The sequence below is a fragment of the Macrobrachium rosenbergii genome, chromosome 50 (genome assembly GCF_040412425.1).
Source record: "Macrobrachium rosenbergii isolate ZJJX-2024 chromosome 50, ASM4041242v1, whole genome shotgun sequence".
Taxonomy (NCBI): Eukaryota; Metazoa; Arthropoda; class Malacostraca; order Decapoda; family Palaemonidae; genus Macrobrachium; species Macrobrachium rosenbergii.
In genome coordinates this window covers 22,530,001-22,552,500 of record NC_089790.1, presented here as the reverse complement: position 1 = coordinate 22,552,500, position 22,500 = coordinate 22,530,001, and the positions used below count along the sequence as shown (strand labels likewise).

The 22,500-nt window shown below is 33.6% G+C and overlaps 1 long non-coding RNA gene across 1 annotated transcript in view; it reads left to right on the top strand.

Moving 5' to 3' along the window:
• LOC136832881 (uncharacterized) overlaps positions 1-22,500 on the top strand; it is a 388,835-nt gene that overhangs the window by 361,686 nt on the left and 4,649 nt on the right. Inside the window, exon 6 of the long non-coding RNA XR_010851347.1 lies at positions 2,308-2,508. This is a non-coding gene — a long non-coding RNA (uncharacterized lncRNA). The remainder of the gene's footprint in view (positions 1-2,307; positions 2,509-22,500) is intronic.

Sequence of the window (22,500 nt, the reverse complement as noted above, 5' to 3'; positions counted from 1 at the left end):
TATACTACATAAAAACCCAAAGCGATGAAGACTGTGCACAAAATGATAATAATATTTTGTTTGCATCGTAATCAACGGGAAACCCATTTGCCTTTGATTTATATTCCATGGGAAATATACAAAGCCCATCCTCAGTGTCCACCAATCCAAATCATCGTTCCAATATGATTTACGGAAACACGTTGCCAGCCCAAACCAAATACAATCAATGATTCATAAGCAATTTTGCGTCAAGTTGACAATTGTGAGCGGCAGTGAGGACTAACGTTGCAAAGACGAGACAATCAATGGAAATACTGCGGCCTTAAATGGATTATGAATCTATTCCGCAAATTCAAGATTGTCATCGTCCGGTGGGATGGAGGAGAAATGATTGACTGGCGGAATTCCGTGAGGATATTTCCTCACAGGATTATTCAAAACAAATTATTTTCCGCTCATTTCTTCGACGGAATTATCAAGAGCATTTAAGGCCTCGAAGAATGCTCTAGTTTTGTTTTTATAGATTTTACTTCCTGATGAACACCATATTCTCTGGAAGCTTGAATCTCAAGTCAATGGCCGCGGTGGGCTTGTTCCATATGTATAGGGTTCATCTGAATGATAATAGTAATAATACTGGAGGTTATTAATTGTACTTTTAGCAAATAGTATACTTTGCCAACACTAGATTCTCACTACCCGAATATCTTAAAAACTCTTCAGGTTGTACTTGTTTTTTTTTTTTTCTTTCTTTCTTAACCGGCAATCGCCTTTCGAACAAATTACATTATATATACCACATTAGGACTGTTTTATAAACCGGAAAGGCAACACTCATTGGTTCGGAATATGTTTAAATAAATTAAGAAGAAGGATGCATTTATTCCAGTGAAGGTCGTCATATACCAAAACATTATTTATTATCACAATTATTAATGTCATGTGTTATTGTTACAATTACTGTCTCAAAACGGTATATCTAGTCTGTTTGCATCTGCGTAAAAATTTCTATATAATTATGTTTTAACTTCTAGAAACCCTTTCTACTCTGAATTGGCGGGTAAGAAAACACTGGTATTAGGTTATCAACACAAGTACCATTAAAACGTGATTACACCTAAAGTTATATAATACTATAGGTCTTCAAATAATGCATACTTAATGTTATGAAGATTGCAATACCAGTAAAAGACTATTATAGGAGATATTAACTGAATGTTTCTGGATGGGGGAATTAGATTGATAAACGGTTGTTATATGAACTATCCCCCAAAAAAGAAACAAGGTTGATAATGATTACATAAAGGAAGAAGTGCAGTGAGTAATTCATATCAGAGGAGTGGGTTGGAGGATCACGAGGATCGATTATAAATGAGAAAGAAGACAATAGTAGAATACATGAGAACTTCACCTACCAAACAAATTTTATTTCGTGTAGGAAAAAAATTAAATATGAAAACGGAAAGAAAACAGAGATAAACACAACATTCACCATGAAAAGGAACGATGACAGAACATCCCCTAAGTAGAATTAGCTCGTATTTCCAAGGGTACTTAAAATGAAGAGTTTCAGAAAGGAATAAAAATGAATGATAGACACAAAGAAACAGAATAATTATGATAATGCTGTGTCTCGAAGATTAACTTCAAGAGTAAAGATCAAAAGAAGTGACTTAGAGTAAAGTGATGAAATTATTTCCTGTATGTGAATATGCGTTTACATTATAAATATGTATGTATATATATATATATATATATATATATATATATATATATATATATATATATATATATATATATATATAATATATATATGTGTGTGTGTGTGTGTGTGTGTGTGTGTGTGTGTGTGTGTGTGTGTGTGTGTATGTGAGTGACTCTTTAGTGAAATAGTTAAGAAAAATAAATGTAAAAACAAGCTTTTGACCGTCACTACTAAAAATAACTACAAAATGTTTACAAAGAAATAAGCAGTAAAAATATTTCTCTTGCTATGGAAAAATTATAAGTAATATAAGAGTCAATGTTATAACTGCTTATATATTCTTTAGTCATTTTATATTATTATCTGAATATTTTAATTTCCATTGCACTATGAGAATCCAATAAACACTTTTTTTGTAACAATTCTTGGAAGTTTACATCTTTAACCAGAAATTTTTGAGGCATCTCTCGTCTCTTCTGTCTTGCAATCGTTGAGTTTTCGTTGAATATAGTTAGCTATTGCCGTATCAGATGTAAATGAGACGCAGGGTATTAAGAAGTATAATTTGAAATCCTTTTCAGCCTAAAAACTATAGGAAATCACGATCTGTCTCTTTTCAGGAAATGGAAAGAGTTGTTCCCTCAGGACATACGCTTTACAGTAGGATCCGTGGAGGAAAATGAAGTGATCGGGATGGCTTAGTCCAAATCCTATTTTCCAAGTATCGTCTGTGGAAACTCTGACTCAAAGGTCATTACAGCTTCCAGTTAACACAAGTGATGAGCAGCTGGGAATCTTCATATCTAAGATTTTAAATGAAGGTAAGATGAGTATACACAAGTTTCTCGTGTTATGGAAGAAATCATCCTCAAAACAGAAATTCCTTAAAATGTTAGCTAGCTTTATAAAATGTTAATAAGAATTTCAAGTTAATGTGTCTGAAAAGTCTGTCTATCTCGATCTGAAATCCATAATCTCTTTTTTTTAATTTTGAAGTAATTTCTAACTTTTCCAACGATTTTGAAAGGTTTATTTTTCTTCTAAGCAAAATTTTAACTTCACTGAAAGAGCGTTAAATGAAAAATGTAACCTCTCACATTACCTTTATCAGTTGAAGAAAGTCACAAGAGCAATGCAATGAATTTAAGAAATAAATTCAAATGTCGTCTTGTAAGGTAAAACTAGTAGAATAAGCGTTCATCCTTTCGCTAACTACAATACGGCAGAAGAATTTTTTTTTATTGATTGCATCACCTTCACACAAATTTTTCTTTAATATTCCTAAGATTTTATTTTCATCAAATGATGACCTTGAACCTCCCAAATTACGTCAACATGACGAAAAAGACATTAAGCAAAACGAGACTCATTGCGCATCTGACAACCAGCGAACGGAAATTGGACTGAGATCAATGTCTCTGAGAGGGGAAACATCTGGAGAACTGTCAGCAGTGATCAAAGGTTTTCACGCCTAAACAACTCTCGTACCGCGAACTATCAAGGCCACCTTCCAGCCTTTGTAGTTCCTTGTTTACACGTGTTTCGGAGACTATTATCACCGAACGAAAAAAAAAAAAGAAAGAAAAGGAAATTCAAAGATAAGGGGAGGAAAATGTTAGCAACTAGAACTAGATAATAGAACAGAATCAAAATTTATTTATTTATTTTTCTGTGATACCACCCACGTTTGGAATTAACCTTTCTTGACGAAAAAAAAAACAAGAAGAAAAACGAAATCAAAGACAAGGGAAGGAAAATGGTGGCAACTAGAACAGAATCAAAATCTATCTAGTAACTTTTTTATTTTATTTTTCCGTGCTATCACCCATTTTCGAAATTAACCTTTCTTGGCACACTGGTTCTTTTTGTACCCGACGTCATTTAGAAATAGGATATTCAGAGGCAGAAAGAAAAGAATTCCGACCGCAGCCTGAATGTAGACTGACAGCGGTGATCCACGTGTGACTACAGGACAAGTACTCTCGTTCTTTTATACCTCTGACTTTCTAAACTTCAGTGACTATAACAGACTGGTGATGGAAATGACTCGTCTATACTTATGAAAAATCTACAGAGAGAGAGAGAGTGTGTGTGTGTGTGACTTCAATGGATCTCTTAGAAGCAAGTAACACATTTACGCACAATGACAGACGAATGATGAAATTGATTCGTTTACAGTAATGAAAAATCGAAGTTAATCAGAGAGAGAGAGAGAGAGAGAGTGTGTGTGTGTGTGTGTGTGTGTGTGTGTGTGTGTGTGTGTGTGTGTGACTTCAATGGATCTCTTAGAAGCAAGTAACACATTTAAGCACAATGACAGACGAATGATGGAATTGAAAAATCTAATTTAATCAGAGAGAGAGAGAGAGAGAGAGAGAGAGAGAGAGGCGTACAAATAACTACAGCGACAAGGGACACAGGGCAAAAGAAAGAAATGCCGAAAAATGCCACGCAGGGAACACGTCGGCTCATAACCTTGAAATTTAATTTATTTATAGCAGTGGAAAGTGAACTAGTGCCGCCGCAGCGCTGGAAATTAATTTTTGGTATTCATGAATTTGAAACTGGAGAAAAAGGAATACAAAGGTGCGGACACAGTAGTCGCAAATTGGATTGCGAGAATTTATTGCAAACGAAAATTACTATGAAAAATGAGAATATATAATGGTGGCATGAGTTAGCAGTAAGTCTTTAATAGATTCTGGAGGTACGGTAGACTACAAGAATAGCCGATTGTTTACTGCAAATATCAGTAAATGGTTTGGTAAGAAGATGAAAAGACTAAGGTAAGAATCCCTTGTTTTCCAAGACAACAGCAACTATTGATTTAGATATAAATACTGAGTATGGAAAGTGCATGATCTGATTTCAGCATTCTGTGACCAGCCAAAGTGATTATCATTCCAGCCTGCACTCAAAGGAAACAAAAAAAAAGATCCGTTGATTTCATTCAGAAAAAAATGAAAGACAGAACATTACTAGCAGTGACGTTTCCCAAATAAAAGTTATGTAGGTCGCCAACTGTCACCTGCCAGACTGCAAAAGGGAGTTATATAAAATAACTGAAACACTAGGTACACATATCAAGAGGAATGCCTTACCCTGAAGTGACATTTAGAAATATTCAAAAACCTCTTGCTCGATGTGAAAGGTACTGACATAACATTATTGTTCTCCCTTCTTGGAGTAACAGGATATTGTAGGCGAAATTCACGGGGATATAATGACGGTCGAGTAATATATATATATATATATATATATATATATATATATATATATATATATATATATATATATATATATATATATATATATATATATATATGTGTGTGTACACATATACTCGTATATAAGAATTGCTATAACACTGTCAGACATTCCATGGTTTGAAAAGTGATACGTTTGTTGGGGTAAAATAATATATTTTATTTCTTCCCAGATCTCCTAGAAAGAAAATAGACATGAACATGGATTCTTTGGCGCATTAATCTCTCTCTCTCTCTCTCTCTCTCTCTCTCTCTCTCTCTCTCTCTCTCTCTCTCTCTCTCTCTCTCTCCCAGACCATCCAAGACTGGAAGATGCAAAATATACCGGAAGATGCGTTAGCAATTCTCTGGTAGACATCAAAGGTGCCTCACACTGAGGGACCTGGGGCAACCCGAACGAACTGTAAGGTCTGTAAGGTAATGTAAGGTCTCTCTCTCTCTCTCTCTCTCTCTCTCTCTCTCTCTCTCTCTGGAAAATAGCCAAGTATAGGGCGTAAATATCCAAACAAGATGTCGTAATAAATAATTTTAAGTTGAATGTATAGAAATAACGTTCACGTCAGCTGAATCTTGACATTCTTTGGAGAGCCAAGAATAACACTTCATCTTTTCGTCCTAAGTAAAAAATCCTTTGAAAGCTTGAGCGTACTTTCGTCTAGACTCCATATGAATCTGTAATGCGATGCTATTCTTAAGTTGAAACAGAACAATAAAAAAGAAATTTATAACCTTTACTTGTTGAATGTTAATATAATTTTTTGGTTCATATCTTAAAAGACAGATCATAGTGCTATAACCAGATTTTTTTTTATTAGTTTTGTTATGTATGTAAAATTCCATAATAGGAGTATTTTAGAAAATACGTCATATTACATCGTGAATGAATGTAGGAAATGGTGATTGAAACCCATTTTCTTGAAATGGATAAAATACTGCATCTTTTATATGATTCTGGGTGCAAATGCATAAAATAGAAGTTTATTTAAATAATGATAACTTCCTACATACTCCTCTAAAACAATTCACAAACTTTTCCTAATTGTTTGTGCTGATAACCTGACATTTATTTGGGTTGTGAAGCTCAAACAACACTTCATATCTGAATAATTTACGATGGGAAAATATAAACCTCCAGTTATTAGATGAATGAAGCAATTTTGAGGTGAAAGTTGCGATCTTTCATTATCAGTGCCGACAGCTCTGTGTGCGAGAGACAGAGAGAGAGAGAGAGAGAGAGAGACAGATAGAGAGAGAGAGAGAGACAGAGAGACAGAGAGAGAGTGAGACAGGGGCGTACAAATAATTACAGCGACAAGGGACACAGGGCAAAAGAAAGAAATACCGAAAAATGCCACGCAGGGAACACGTCGGCTCATAACCTTGAAATTTAATTTATTTATAGCAGTGGAAAGTGAACTAGTGCCGCCGCAGCGCTGGAAATTAATTTTTGGTATTCATGAATTTGAAACTGGAGAAAAAGGAATGCAAAGGTGCGGACACAGTAGTCGCAAATTGGACTGCGAGAATTTATTGCAAACGAAAATTACTATGAAAAATGAGAATATATAATGGTGGCATGAGTTAGCAGTAAGTCTTTAATAGATTCTGGAGGTACGGTAGACTACAAGAATAGCCGATTGTTTACTGCAAATATCAGTAGATGGTTTGGTAAGAATCCCTTGTTTTCAAAGACAACAGCAACTATTGATTTAGATATAAATACTGAGTATGGAAAGTGCATGATCTGGTTTCAGTATTCTGTGACCAGCCAAAGTGATTATCATTCCAGCCTGCACTCAAAGGAAACAAAAATAAAAAGATCCGTTGATTTCATTTAGAAAAAAATGAAAGAACATTACTAGCAGTGACGTTTCCCAAATAAAAGTTATGTAGGTCGCCAACTGTCACCTGCCAGACTGCAAAAGGGAGTTATATAAAATAACTGAAACACTAGGTACGCATATCAAGAGGAATGCCTTACCCTGAAGTGACATTTAGAAATATTCAAAAACCTCTTGCTCGATGTGAAAGGTACTGACATAACATTATTGTTCTCCCTTCTTGGAGTAACAGGATATTGTAGGCGAAATTCACGGGGATATAATAACGGTCGAGTAATATATATATATATATATATATATATATATATATATATATATATATATATATATATATATATATATATATATATATATATATATATATATATATATATATATATGTACACATATACATATACTCGTATATAAGAATTGCCATAACACTGTCAGACATTCCATGGTTTGAAAAGTGATACGTTTGTTGGGGTAATATAAGATATTTTATTTCTTCCCAGATCTCCTAGAAAGGAAACAGACATGAACATGGATTCTTTGGCGCATTAATATCTCTCTCTCTCTCTCTCTCTCTCTCTCTCTCTCTCTCTCTCTCTCTCTCTCTCTCTCTCTCAAAATAGCCAAGTATAGGGCGTAAATATCCAAACAAGATGTCGTAAAAAATAATTTTAAGTTGAATGTATAGAAATAACGTTCACGTCAGCTGAATCTTGACATTCTTTGGAGAGCCAAGAATAACACTTCATCTTTTCGTCCTAAGTAAAAAATCCTTTGAAAGCTTGAGCGTACTTTCGTCTAGACTCCATATGAATCTGTAATGCGATGCTATTCTTAAGTTGAAACAAAGAAAATCGTTGTTTGTAGCTACAGAACGATAAAAAAGAAATTTATAACCTTTTCTTGTTGAATGTTAATATAATTTTTTGGTTCATATCGTAAAAGACAGATCATAATGCCACAACCAGATTTTTTTATTAGTTTTGTTATGTATGTAAAATTCCATAATAAGAGTATTTTAGAAAATACGTCATATTACATCGTGAATGAATGTAGGAAATGGTGATTGAAACCCATTTTCTTGAAATGGATAAAATACTGCATCTTTTATATGATTCTGGGTGCAAATGCATAAAATAGAAGTTTATTTAAATAATGATAACTTCCTACATACTCCTCTAAAACAATTCACAAACTTTTTCCTAATTGTTTGTGCTGATAACCTGACATTTATTTGGGTTGTGAAGCTCAAACAACACTTCATATCTGAATAATTTACGATGGGAAAATATAAACCTCCAGTTATTAGATGAATGAAGCAATTTTGAGGTGAAAGTTGCGATCTTTCATTATCAGTGCCGACAGCTCTGTGTGCGAGAGACAGAGAGAGAGAGAGAGAGAGAGACAGATAGAGAGAGAGAGAGAGACAGAGAGAGAGTGAGACAGGGGCGTACAAATAATTACAGCGACAAGGGACACAGGGCAAAAGAAAGAAATACCGAAAAATGCCACGCAGGGAACACGTCGGCTCATAACCTTGAAATTTAATTTATTTATAGCAGTGGAAAGTGAACTAGTGCCGCCGCAGCGCTGGAAATTAATTTTTGGTATTCATGAATTTGAAACTGGAGAAAAAGGAATGCAAAGGTGCGGACACAGTAGTCGCAAATTGGACTGCGAGAATTTATTGCAAACGAAAATTACTATGAAAAATGAGAATATATAATGGTGGCATGAGTTAGCAGTAAGTCTTTAATAGATTCTGGAGGTACGGTAGACTACAAGAATAGCCGATTGTTTACTGCAAATATCAGTAGATGGTTTGGTAAGAATCCCTTGTTTTCAAAGACAACAGCAACTATTGATTTAGATATAAATACTGAGTATGGAAAGTGCATGATCTGGTTTCAGTATTCTGTGACCAGCCAAAGTGATTATCATTCCAGCCTGCACTCAAAGGAAACAAAAATAAAAAGATCCGTTGATTTCATTTAGAAAAAAATGAAAGAACATTACTAGCAGTGACGTTTCCCAAATAAAAGTTATGTAGGTCGCCAACTGTCACCTGCCAGACTGCAAAAAGGGAGTTATATAAAATAACTGAAACACTAGGTACGCATATCAAGAGGAATGCCTTACCCTGAAGTGACATTTAGAAATATTCAAAACCTCTTGCTCGATGTGAAAGGTACTGACATAACATTATTGTTCTCCTTCTTGGAGTAACAGGATATTGTAGGCGAAATTCACGGGGATATAATAACGGTCGAGTAATATATATATATATATATATATATATATATATATATATATATATATATATATATATATATATATATATATATATATATGTACACATATACATATACTCGTATATAAGAATTGCCATAACACTGTCAGACATTCCATGGTTTGAAAAGTGATACGTTTGTTGGGGTAATATAAGATATTTTATTTCTTCCCAGATCTCCTAGAAAGGAAACAGACATGAACATGGATTCTTTGGCGCATTAATATCTCTCTCTCTCTCTCTCTCTCTCTCTCTCTCTCTCTCTCTCTCTCTCTCTCTCTCAAAATAGCCAAGTATAGGGCGTAAATATCCAAACAAGATGTCGTAAAAAAATAATTTTAAGTTGAATGTATAGAAATAACGTTCACGTCAGCTGAATCTTGACATTCTTTGGAGAGCCAAGAATAACACTTCATCTTTTCGTCCTAAGTAAAAAATCCTTTGAAAGCTTGAGCGTACTTTCGTCTAGACTCCATATGAATCTGTAATGCGATGCTATTCTTAAGTTGAAACAGAACAATAAAAAAGAAATTTATAACCTTTACTTGTTGAATGTTAATATAATTTTTTGGTTCATATCTTAAAAGACAGATCATAGTGCTATAACCAGATTTTTTTTTATTAGTTTTGTTATGTATGTAAAATTCCATAATAGGAGTATTTTAGAAAATACGTCATATTACATCGTGAATGAATGTAGGAAATGGTGATTGAAACCCATTTTCTTGAAATGGATAAAATACTGCATCTTTTATATGATTCTGGGTGCAAATGCATAAAATAGAAGTTTATTTAAATAATGATAACTTCCTACATACTCCTCTAAAACAATTCACAAACTTTTCCTAATTGTTTGTGCTGATAACCTGACATTTATTTGGGTTGTGAAGCTCAAACAACACTTCATATCTGAATAATTTACGATGGGAAAATATAAACCTCAGTTATTAGATGAATGAAGCAATTTTGAGGTGAAAGTTGCGATCTTTCATTATCAGTGCCGACAGCTCTGTGTGCGAGAGAGAGAGAGAGAGAGAGAGAGAGATGCTGTGATTTTGAGCAGTGTATCAGGAACCAATAATCATTGCTTACTAAGGAAATATTAACAGTCTTTCTGGACACCCGAGAGAGAGAGAGAGAGAGAGAGAGAGAGAGAGAGAGAGAGAGAGAGAGAGAGAGAGAGAGAGAGAGAGAGACTGACTGTGTTTTAAGCAGTGTAACAGAACCAGTGGTTATTGCTTTCTAACAAAATATTGCCAGTTTTGTTTTTTGGAAAGCCGGGGGAGAGAGAGAGAGAGGTTCTGTTTTTGAGCAGTGCACAGGAACCAATAATTATTGCTTGCTAGCGAAATATTGCCGTTTTTTTTTTTCTTTTGACAGCCGTATGATAAGAATCTGCTGTTTGCGAACATTTCTGGTTAAATCTATTTCTCTGAGGCTCAAAGGCATTTCGAAATACGAATTGTGCTGATAAGTTTTGTAAAATTTATCTACTTCATAAGAATTAACAAAAGCAGCTTTATGAGCGTTCATTTGAGGTGATCATTAAAGGTAAATCAATGCAGGTGTAGTTTTTTATTACTTATGTGAATGTTAATATAGTATAGGAAATTTATCATATTAATAAAATGTATCAATATTTTAAACATATTAGTAAATAATCGTTTCCTTAAGAGTAGTGCTCAGTCTTCCCTATCAAGTATGACATAGATTAAGAATGAAATATAAACCACATGACCAAATGGATAAAATTGATAACAGAAATAGTTCAAAAAGGCTTTTCTTAACTTGCCAGTACTCCATACTTATTTAGGAAGCAACAAAGGCTACATTATGGGTTCATTTATCACGTTTCATAATCAATACTCAATCAATCTATCAGGTTATGGATTCATATTATGTGTAAATCTATATTGAAAATTGTTATTTGTATGTGAATTATGCAGTAATCTTTCGAAGCGTCATAATTATTCCGGGAGAATTATAAGAGGTTTCAGAGAATCTATTGCATGGTCATATTCATGGCAAAATCGAGAAGAAAACACAAAGGGAAATGATAACTAAAATAATTTAGATTTATAGTTATCTTTCCCTTTGATTTATGGTAGGACGAAATATAGATATTTATTAAATGAGATTTTTTTTTATTCAGCGTAAGAAATAGTAGAACTTTATTCTCAGGCGATTCAAAGACAGAGAATTTTGTTGTATTTAATATTTAATCGGAGCATTTTGGGTTATTCCTTTTGTTCTATACATCCTGAGAATTGATCGTTTCCGGACTAATACTTACGAGAAGAGGCATTATTAAAAATATTTTTTTTTAAATGTTAGCATAGTGAGATTAACATTATGGTGTCACTGCTTGAACCAAGGAGAAGTTTGCAGACTAAGGAAGAAAAACAAAGAATTAGATTTTAAAAGATGAAGCGCTTCTACAGTACATCACCCTCTCTTCCTCTCTGATTGCTTACCCTATTTCCATAGATAGAGCTGTTCCACAATACATTACCCTTTTTCCTCTTTGTGATTGCTTTCCGCATTTCCATAGATAGTGCAATTCCACAATACATTAACCTTCTCCCCTCTTTGATTGTTTTCCGTATGTCCGTAAATAAAACTATTTTAAATGTAGGTAAAATTAAGAATATAGTTTTCTTTCGACTAGTTTTAACTAGCACCAAATATTTAGCTTGTTTTCCCCCTTTCCTTCTCAGTTTCTTTATAGCATTTAAGATTACCACTTATTTTGAAATATATATATATATATATATATATATATATATATATATATATATATATATATATATATATATATATATATATATATATATATATATATATATATATATATATATATATATATATATATATATATATATATATATATATATATATATATATATATATATATATATATATATATATATATATATATATATATATATATATATATATATATATATATATATATATATTTTTTTTTTTTTTTTTTTTTTTTTGCCGTGTGTATATTAAAAAAGGAAAAGTCATAAGCGTTGTTAGGAGCCGGCATTTTCTTGTACCTGAATCCCATTATTCTAGCTGACCCTTCTACTAAATGTTTTTCAAGATATTGTAATTCCTCTAAGTCTGTAAAATCTTTGAAAAAATTGCATTTCGTTAACATTATTATTTTATAGGGCACTATTAACCTTCTTTCCATTTTTAAATTCATTGCATGTGGCTGTCTCTTTTATTTAAACATATCCTATGCTTGCATTGCAATGCCCAGTTCTGGTAAATTGGATTTTGAAATGAATGCTAAACAGATAATAACCACACTTTCTCTTGAAAGGATGCAGACATTTTTCATAGTAAAATTACTTATTTGCATTTCTTCCATCGCCGTGAACTACAAAATAATTAGAGCAAGTTAGAGAATTTACTGAGATTATTTCACATTGAAATTACATTACTCTTCTCGTGAATAATGCGCTCGCACATGCACATATACACATAAACAAACACGACACAACTCATGAGTATTTCCAGTTAATTCGCCGTCTTCATAGTTTTGCTAATTTTCCTGTTGTCTGACAACTGTAACATCTCTACTTTAACATCTCAGCTTTACAGACGAGAAAAGCATATATTCTTTTCAAGCTATAAATATTGATAGACAAGTGAAAAATGCGCCAAAGTTTCTTCGGCGCAATCGAGTTTTCTGTACAGCCACTACAGCGTATAATTAAGGCCATCGAAAATAGATCTGTCTTTCGATGGTCTCGGTATAATGCTGCATGAGCCGCGGCATAAGAAACTTTAACCACGGTAGGTGGTGGCCTATGCTATATCGTTACCAGAAACACTATTATGGCTAACTTTAACCTCAAATAAAATAAAAACTACTGTGGCTAGAGGCCTACAATTAATATGTTTGGTGATTGGAGGGTTGATGATCAACATACCAATTTCCTCCCTCTAGCCTCAGTAGTTTTTAAGATCTGAGGGCTGACAGAAAAGTGCGTACGGACAGACAAAGCCAGCGCAATAATTTTCTGTTACAGAAAACTAAAACAATGCTTGTTTACGACAGTTTTTTTTTCTGTCAGTACTGAATTGGTTTTGTTGCACGAGGAAAATTCCGCAATCTAGAACTTAATTGCATGACTTCAGTTTTCATAAAGTAGTCGATGAATGCTTGGATGGGAAGAACGGATCTGGGTGAAGTTATTTTCTCTGTTTTTTTTTTTTATTTGTTTAGTGGTTGGGTGATAGGAGGACACTCTTATTATAGTTGGTGCAGAGAGAGAGATGAATATATATATATATATATATATATATATATATATATATATATATATATATATATATATGTATATATATATATATATATATGTATATATATATATATATATATATATATATATATATATATATATATATATATATATATATATATATATATATATATATATATACATACATATATATATATATATATATATATATATATATATATATATATATATATATATATATATATATATATATACATATACATATATACATATGTATGTATGTATATATATATATATATATATATATATATATATATATATATATATTCTCATGATGTTGCCTTTGTAATATGTATATCATCCTATAGTTTTGATATATTTACTCTTCATTTTATCATGTATTATGCGTAACAATAATTTTGTTGAAATATCATATGTAGTTTAATGTCAGATCTCAAAAGAGTTAGTGATTTGGGTAACTTAACAGTGTAATTTAAAATTTGTAATACGTTTTAATAGTAACATAGTATGTGACCGCGCATTTTGTCCCCAAGCAACAAGTGTTTTATACCCATGATTCCATATGTACTGTTTTGGTTCAGTTGTTGTCGCAAGGATAATGAGTTAACTAGTGCAGGAATGGCAATCAAGTCTGTAAAAGCTTTCTATCATACGAGAAAAGACGAATGGTTTCACAATATTTCATGTACTGTTCTGAAAACCAACTTTGGTTCTTCGTCTTTGTTTGGAAAGCATGCCATTCAAGGCGGGCCAATTGTCGTCTGTTTAGGCGTGTTGAGATTTCGTTAAGAGCTTCGTCCCATATGATTTTTTGTTTGATTCACAATACGCCTTTTTAAGAGTAAATGCACGTATCTCGATCGAATAAGTCATGTTTTGTAGAATTGCGTTGCTCTGACTCCAGAATGTCAGGAATCATTTGAGAAGGTTAAAGCCATATTAACTTCAAGTCCAGTGCTTCAAGCTCCAGACTTCAATAAGAAGTTTGTAATACAAGTTGATGCATCCGACTGTGGAATTGGAGCTGTTTTTCTTCAAGAAGATGATAGCAGTATTCTGCATCCAGTGTGTTTCATGTCTTCAGAGTTGAAAAAGCATCAGAAAAATTATTCCACATCAAAAAAGAAACATTAGCATTAATCAGAGCATTGAAAAAGTTTGAAGTGTATGTGAACCGACCTAGGAGTGAACGAATTTTAGTGTTGTCTGACCACAACCCTATCTCATTCATCAATAAGATGAAAAATAACAGTCAGAGACTGACCAGGTGGTCTTTATACCTACAACGGTATAATGTAAAAGTGAAACACATTTCAGGAAAAGATAATGTCAGAGCAGATTATTTTTCCCATTGTGAATTGTTGGATTCAAATCCGGGATAACTAATCATCTGGGGGGAGGAATTTCGTGATGTTGCCTTGTAATATGTACATCATACTATAGTTTTGATATATTTACTCTTCTATTTGTCATGTATTATGTGTAATAATAATAATTGTTGAAATATCATATGTAGTGTAATGTCAGATCTCAAAAGAGTCAGTGATTTGGGTAACTTAACAGCGTAATTTAAAATCGGTAATTCGTTTTAATAGTAATGTAGTATGTGGCCAGCATTTTGTCCCGTAGCAACAAGTGTTCTATACCTGTGATTCCATATGTTGTGTTTTGGTTCAGTTGTTGTCACAAGGATAACGAATTAACTAGCGCAGGAATGAGAATGGAGTCTGCAAAAGCCTTGTCTTATACGAGAAAGATGAATGGTTTCACAATGTTTCATGTGCTGTTGTGCAAACTAACTTTGGTTCTTCATTTCTGTTTTGAAAGCATGCCATTTGGGGACCACTTATTGTCATCCGTTTAGACAGTGTTGAGATTTCATTAAGAGCTTCGCCCATATGATTTTTTGTTCAATCCACAGTATGCCTTTTTGAGAGTAAGTGCACGTATCTCGATCGATTAAGTCATGTTTTGTAGACTTGCATTGCTCTGATCATGTATTGTTCTGGCGTCGCCTGATTATTTAGTTTCCCACTGGAATCCTAAAGTTTGTTGATTCTGATTGAAAAAACCATTAGAGTTGGTCCTCTCTCTCTCTTTCTCTCTCCCCCTCTCTCTCTCCCTCTCTCTCTCTCTCTCTCTCTCTCTCTCTCTCTCTCTCTCTCTCTTCAAAAGAGAGAAGGTAACGTAAAATATTTGTGTGGCCATTAATATTAAACTTAGCTTTTGAGATGTGAATTTAGGAAAACTGTAACGGCGCCATACAAAAAGTGTGTTTTGTGGATTTTGCAAAGGTTTTCACAAGCTTGTGTAAGGTAAAGTGAAATTTTACTTATTATTACCATGGTATAATAAGGTATATTAGGGAAACCTTGCCTTATTGAAATTATTATTTATAAATCTTTTGTGTATTTTTGTGTGTTTTTGTGTTTGCAATCTCTTGATTTTCCACATTTTATATTTTGGTAATTTAACATTTTATAATTAATAATTTAAATATTTCTTGATAAGTTAACATAGCATACTTGATTTAATTTTCATTTTATAAGGTTTACTTTTCGAATCTTGAGTAATTCTTGATAGTTTAAATTTTGCTTGATAAACTTAACTTCTTGATAAATTAAAGTTTTGGGATTTAGTTTTGTTTAATAATTTAATCCAAGAATTAATTAAATTTAGTGTTGTTGTCAAGTAATAGTAAATTTTTCAGATTGTGAATTCTAATTTTAAATTTTGAATTTAAAAATAAATTTTTGTATTTAGTGTTTTTAAAAAAAGTGTTTCATTTATTGACCACCAGTGAATAGGATTAATTGTGTGCATAAGGCAAAGTGATAGACATGTTTTGTTCCTTTAGTTTTGCTGAAGTGAATTAAGACCAGGGAAACAGTTTAAAGTTGTTTGATGGAGTGATACCCTTTTTCTCTAGTATATTTCTTGTTTAATTGTTGATACCTCACACTTGTTTTGATAAACTTAGTTTGATTTTTTACGTAATTAGTAAGTTTGTTAAGGGATCACTGTTACCTTTAGAGTACTCAGTCATAATTTTTATTGTTATGAGAGTTCAGGTATCTGACTGAAGTGAGGTAAATTTTTGAATTTTGAGATTAGTTGTGTAATAACCAGGTACTTGGTACTCATCGTGACAATATAAATGTGTATATATATATATATATATATATATATATATATATATATATATATATATATCATATATTATACCCGCATGCGCCTTTTCCTCTCAGAGAGCTTACATGTTGGAGCAGACAGGGCTTAAGTTATTTACATAATTGCGAGAGGGGTATTCATTATTCAGTTATTGAACCAAATGAAATTGATCATTGAGACATGCCTAGAATAAACAGTGTTACTTGAATTTCTGTAATGTTCCAGGAACATAAGATCTAAAATCTAGAATCCAGTAAAGCTGTATTGCAAAATAAGATACTAAAATTTTAAAAATTCTCATCGTTTTCCAAGCTGATAGAAACTTGAAGAAAAAAGTAAAAGAACTTCTACATAACAAATCAATGACATTTACCAATACGACGAATAGAACTGTGATAATCATTTGTAAAATTAGTCTTAGAATTAGTTTATGATATCAACATAATCAGCAGTGGAAGCTAACATGCAAAAGGTATTGGGAATTAAATTATAGATTACAGAAAAACCCATCTGTAAATAAATTCAATGGCTTAAGAAGTAGACACTAACCACTGATTTTCAACGGTGATACATAACCTGGAAATTAAGAATTGCCTCATTTTAGTGACTCAAGTATAACAAATGGGTTTAGTCTATCATGGGTTTAGTTTTAATTGTTTTAGAATACTGATATGACTAGGAAATTTTATGCTTTATTTAGATTTTATTCGGAGCAAAGAATTGCCAACGCATTACCTTGTATTATATCTTAAGCATTTTGTTAAATGAGTTTCTCAGAAATGTCCTCACACTTTGAGATGCTTTTGAAGTAAAAGGAGACTATTAATACGAGAGAGAGAGAGAGAGAGAGAGAGAGAGAGAGAGAGAGAGAGAGAGAGAGAGAGAGAGAGAGAGAGAGATAAGTCAGACCAATGACATTTGAAAGGATTCGCAATGCTTATTCATATAAATGTGTAACGACGGGTACATATCATTGATTTTTAAACATTTAATTAATGACCATTTTGCTTCATATATTCAAGTCTAAAAACCGATTACTAAGATCAAGTAAAGATTTATCTTAGTATCTTGGATCATTACGGTAAGTTCTGTACGCTTATAGAATTTTCATAATTGATATCTCTTTCTTAAAGGAAGTGTCCAAAGCAGAAAGGAAGAAACATTACAACTGTTGATTTCGCCGTTATCATAAAATATCTCACGAAGAAAATATGAAATACAGAAATTCAGGTATGTAGATTAAAACAATCCCCCTGCCAAATATTTTATGAGCTGTGATGAATATTATATTTTCTGCCCTCGCAAAGTTTAATAGTGGCTGGTTCTTGCATAAGTGAATAAATTATGGATGAATGGTGTGTCATAAGAACATATTTCCTAGTGATGAATCGCTAGAAAAAAAAAGAGTGAATTGGTGCGCAAATAAGCGATATCCCGCGTATGCATCAACTTTAAAATAGAGCTCTTGTTCCTTGAAACTGGATGTTTGCATGATTATTACTACCTACTTATTTCATGCTCTTCGGACCTAACTTACCTTCCTGATGGTCTGCGTCATTGGTTCTTATCATGCCACTGGCGTGACTTTGTATGCTGCGTTTCTGATAGCTGGTAAAGTTTGATAAAACCCCTGTCAGTCAAAAGCGACTCAGCACGAAGTATTCGCCAGATGAATGGAATGGAATATAGGTCATTCAATGCCGAAGGGCCAATCTGGAGTAAAATGTTTTTAAAGATGTAACAGGAGGAAAACTTCGCGTTTGCACCATGAAAAAAATTGTTAAGAGATGGAGGAAAGTAAGAAGGAAGAAAGAATATGAACGGAGGTGCGCCAGTTGAGGTTTTCATTACCTTCTTACACTTTTTTCTACTTAGACGTATTGCTTATAGGTCTTTTGCAGCGACTAATAATAACAAAAAACACTCATAGTTAAGATCCGTTAATTATCTTCCACTGGATACTGAGAAGGCATTCGAAGAAAAAAATTAGAATCTGAATAACAGCAATTACCAGCGTCACAAAGACTTATATATGAAAATCTTTGTGGTCTCGTGCAAGAAGGAGTGGCGGTTTCAGTAGAGTCTGAAAGCAAATGGATTAAGTCATTAAATTCCACCTGCCATTACTTGTCATACTTTATCTTATTTGGAGATAAAATGCCTTTGATGTTTCAAATTCTGGTTGTTATAACCTCAGTACTTAGTTTTTTTATGTCTCCTCTTCACAAAGAACTCTACCGGGATTTCATAGACGGTTTTACATAGCTCTGGATGTGTTTATAAAAGATGGTCATTAGTGGACTCAAGAACTGGAATCTGCCCGTTACCAATGTGCAATTGTTAAGGCAAGAATAAGGCAAATTTTCAGGATTTCAGAGTTAATATGTGAAATTGCAAATTTATATGTTGGGATCTAAAGTAGCTATTACTACTTGAACTGCTTTACTTCAAAAAACCATGCCAGGTTACCATTATTATGAATTCTATTTTTTTCTACTTCTTCAGCAACAGTGTGGATAATGCCCTGAGGCGCAATAAAGGATATTATTATTATTATTATTATTATTATTATTATTATTATTATTATTATTATTATTATTATTATTATTATTATTATTATTATTATATTTTCCTAGATACAGAGTGAAGCAGTCCTTACCTTTTTCTCATAATATAGTGATGGAAATGTGAAACTGTTAAGTTGGATATTTATTTCTTATATAATATCTGCTGAAGGACATTGTCAAATGGAAGAAATGTTATCTGTTAGCTTTTCTGTTACATGTAATAGAATACCTTCAATTGCTTTCAAACCCACCAGAATAAAGCGGTTACATAAACCACTGCCATATCACATCATAATATCTAGGAACACCAGGCTTATGTAAGCAACACGAAAGGTATTTTTGCATTGTTGCTTTTAAATACACAGGAGATGCAAACAAATGATTATATTTAGTAGTGTTTTTTATTCATATTCGTTGAAAAATGCCCAATATGCCCCATATCTGTGAAAAAAAACACAGAGAGAGAGAGAGAGAGAGAGAGAGAGAGAGAGAGAGAGAGAGAGAGAAAGTTAAAACTTCGTCAAAGTCAGAAAACGAAATAATATCCCCAGTCCTCTTGCTTCTGATTAAAAATTAATTAAAATGTACGAGGTTCGCTTTCAAAATTAGACCCAAAGTAGGTCTTGAATGTGACACCCTGATAAATATAACTCTCTCTCTCTCTCTCTCTCTCTCTCTCTCTCTCTCTCTCTCTCTCTCTCTCTCTCGTTAGGGGTTAGTGCCATCAGTGCAACTCATGCGGTGCGCTGTAGGCGTTGCTAATGGTTCTTTGCAGCGTGCCTTCGGCCCCTGGCTGTAACCCCTTTCCTTCCTTTCACTGTAACTCCGTTCATATTCTCTTTCTTCCATCTTACGCTCCACCCTCTCCTAACAACTGCGAGGTTTTCCTCCTGTTACACCTTTCAAACATTTTACTGTCAATTTCCGTTTCGGCGCTGAATGACCTCATAGGTCCCAGTGCTTGGTCTTTGGTCTAAATTCTATACTTAATTCAATTCTCTCTCTCTCTCTCTCTCTCTCTCTCTCTCTCTCTCTCTCTCTCTCTCTGCAAGCCTATATATCGCGTGCGCACGCACACACAAACACACACACACATGCATGTACACAAACTGTAAATGATTCAAACCCTTCTCAGATTTTTCTCCGAAGTTCCCTATAAACCTTCCATTTTCTTGCATAAAATTTTAACGGCATCTTAAAGAAAACATCAACTTAACTTGGCTCTTGATAAAACTTCGGCATTTCAACTCTTTATATCTCTGGGTTCCTTATAACATGGCTCCCCTTCTTGTTTTTTTTTTTTAAAGGTCGTAAGAGTTAGCTTTCTTTTTCATAGGAAGAGAAGATATTTTGCTAGGGAAAATTAACTGTTTTTGATTAAATGAGAATAAAAGGTATATTTACCATTCATATAATAAAAGTAAGTAGAAGCTGTTATTAAATGTGATTACATATAATAATAGGACCTGTATTTTAGTATTTATATATTTATATTTGAGTTATGTAGCCGTGTCTGTTACACAGTAAGACCGATGTTACTTCAGTTTAAATGAAGATTTACATACTTCAGTTTCTTTTCCATTTAACATAATTCATTCACCAGCTATACACCCCAGCATCCATGTCTTCCACTGACCAAAAAGTGTAGTGAGTAGTCTTTCACCAGTTATCATAGACACCCCTTTCCTTTCCTCTTCGCTTCTAGAATAGACCAGAAACGAGGTCTCTAGAACGCGGGTTTTAATCAAGACCACCGAGAGACAAGGCCTGTTGCACATATCGTCATGACGTGATGACGGCGACTCTGGTAGTCCGAAGGTAGCGATTCCTTCTCTCCTGAGCTTCCTTCCCCTACATCATTTGAGTACGAGGTTTTCTCGTGGTTCCGTTGTTTTATTTTTAATTGGACCGTAAAACTTACATGCCGTAATGAAGTAGCGTGCCACGGATATATCTTGTGTGTTTTATTGGACGAACTTACTATGGTAAGTAGGTAAACTCCACACTAAGTTCACTGCAACAAGAATTTGACTTTTGCCTCTGGGTAACATGACGATAACTAGCGCTGAATAATCCCTCGGATTCCAGTGCTTGGCTTCAAACCTAAATTTCATTTTCCATTCCATTCCACAGGATAACTTTTGACTGCAATATAGTCTATATTCATCACACTGAAACCATCCCTACGCCACGTCAGGAGTGCAGACAAACATACGGTTAGGTTTGTCCGATAAGTATAGCCTACACCCAGGTATAGCGTAAGAAGGCTGTACTCTGAAAAAGGGATTTAGGTAGGTGTTGTGAGCAGCAAGGTAAAGCGCAATGTAAAGAAAGACTGGTATAGCCTAGATTGAATTTTAGTAGGAATTCATATAAACTAGACTTAACAGAATCTAATGGTAATTTTTCGGAAGACCCCAGCCAGCCATTGCGAATGCCTCCAGCTAACCATTTTTCCATGAAAAACATTTTGAGTTTTTCATGCAAAAATGGCTAGGAAATGATAGGGCACTAAAAGAACCTAAAAATACCAACCTAGCATAATCTAGGGGTGTTTACTGGTTACAGTTTTCCCATATTATCTATGGAGGAGGTGGGGGCCGGTATTGTCTTACCTTATGAGTCGTAATTTTATTAATTATTTTTCTCTGTTATTAGGCATTTGCAAAGGTCGTGTATTGAGATGAAATTTTTTGTTTTGATGTGTTTTACCCAAGAAAAATATAAATTATAATGTGGGAGGTGGCTGGAGTCTTCCAAAAAATAACCGAATCTAACATAGGCTTGCCTACGTCAAACAACTCCCAGTGTAGCCTATGACACAGAACTCTCAGTGTAGCTTATGTCACAGAACTCTCAGTGTAGCCTATGTCACAGAACTCCCATTGCCGGGCTTAGCAAGAGCTTTGGAAATGGCACAGACGTAGAAGTTATAGGTTCATCACAAGTGGATGTGTAGTATAGTGATCAGGAAATAGGCAAGTTACCATTGCCAGTGGTCAAAAGTAAGGGACAAACCTTATTGGACCTACATTGGTCAAGGTGAATAAAATTAAACTGGCCTAGTATTCTAGGGTTACAGGTACAAAACAGAAGGGATGTCAATAACTAACCTAACCTCATGGCATTACTATGTTTTTTTTGCTCATATATACATGTACAGATATTAAAAGACCAACTTTCCTCCTCCACAGGTAATAGTTGAGTACAGATTAATTGAAATAGCATACTGTACAACACAATACCCTACCTACAGTGAAGGCTAATTGCACAGTACATGTGTTTGTTCATATTTCTGAAGTATGGCACTTAGGAAATTTAAAGATTCCTACAGAGGTTCATGATACGAATATCACTGAGCAGATATTGAATAACTTGCAGAG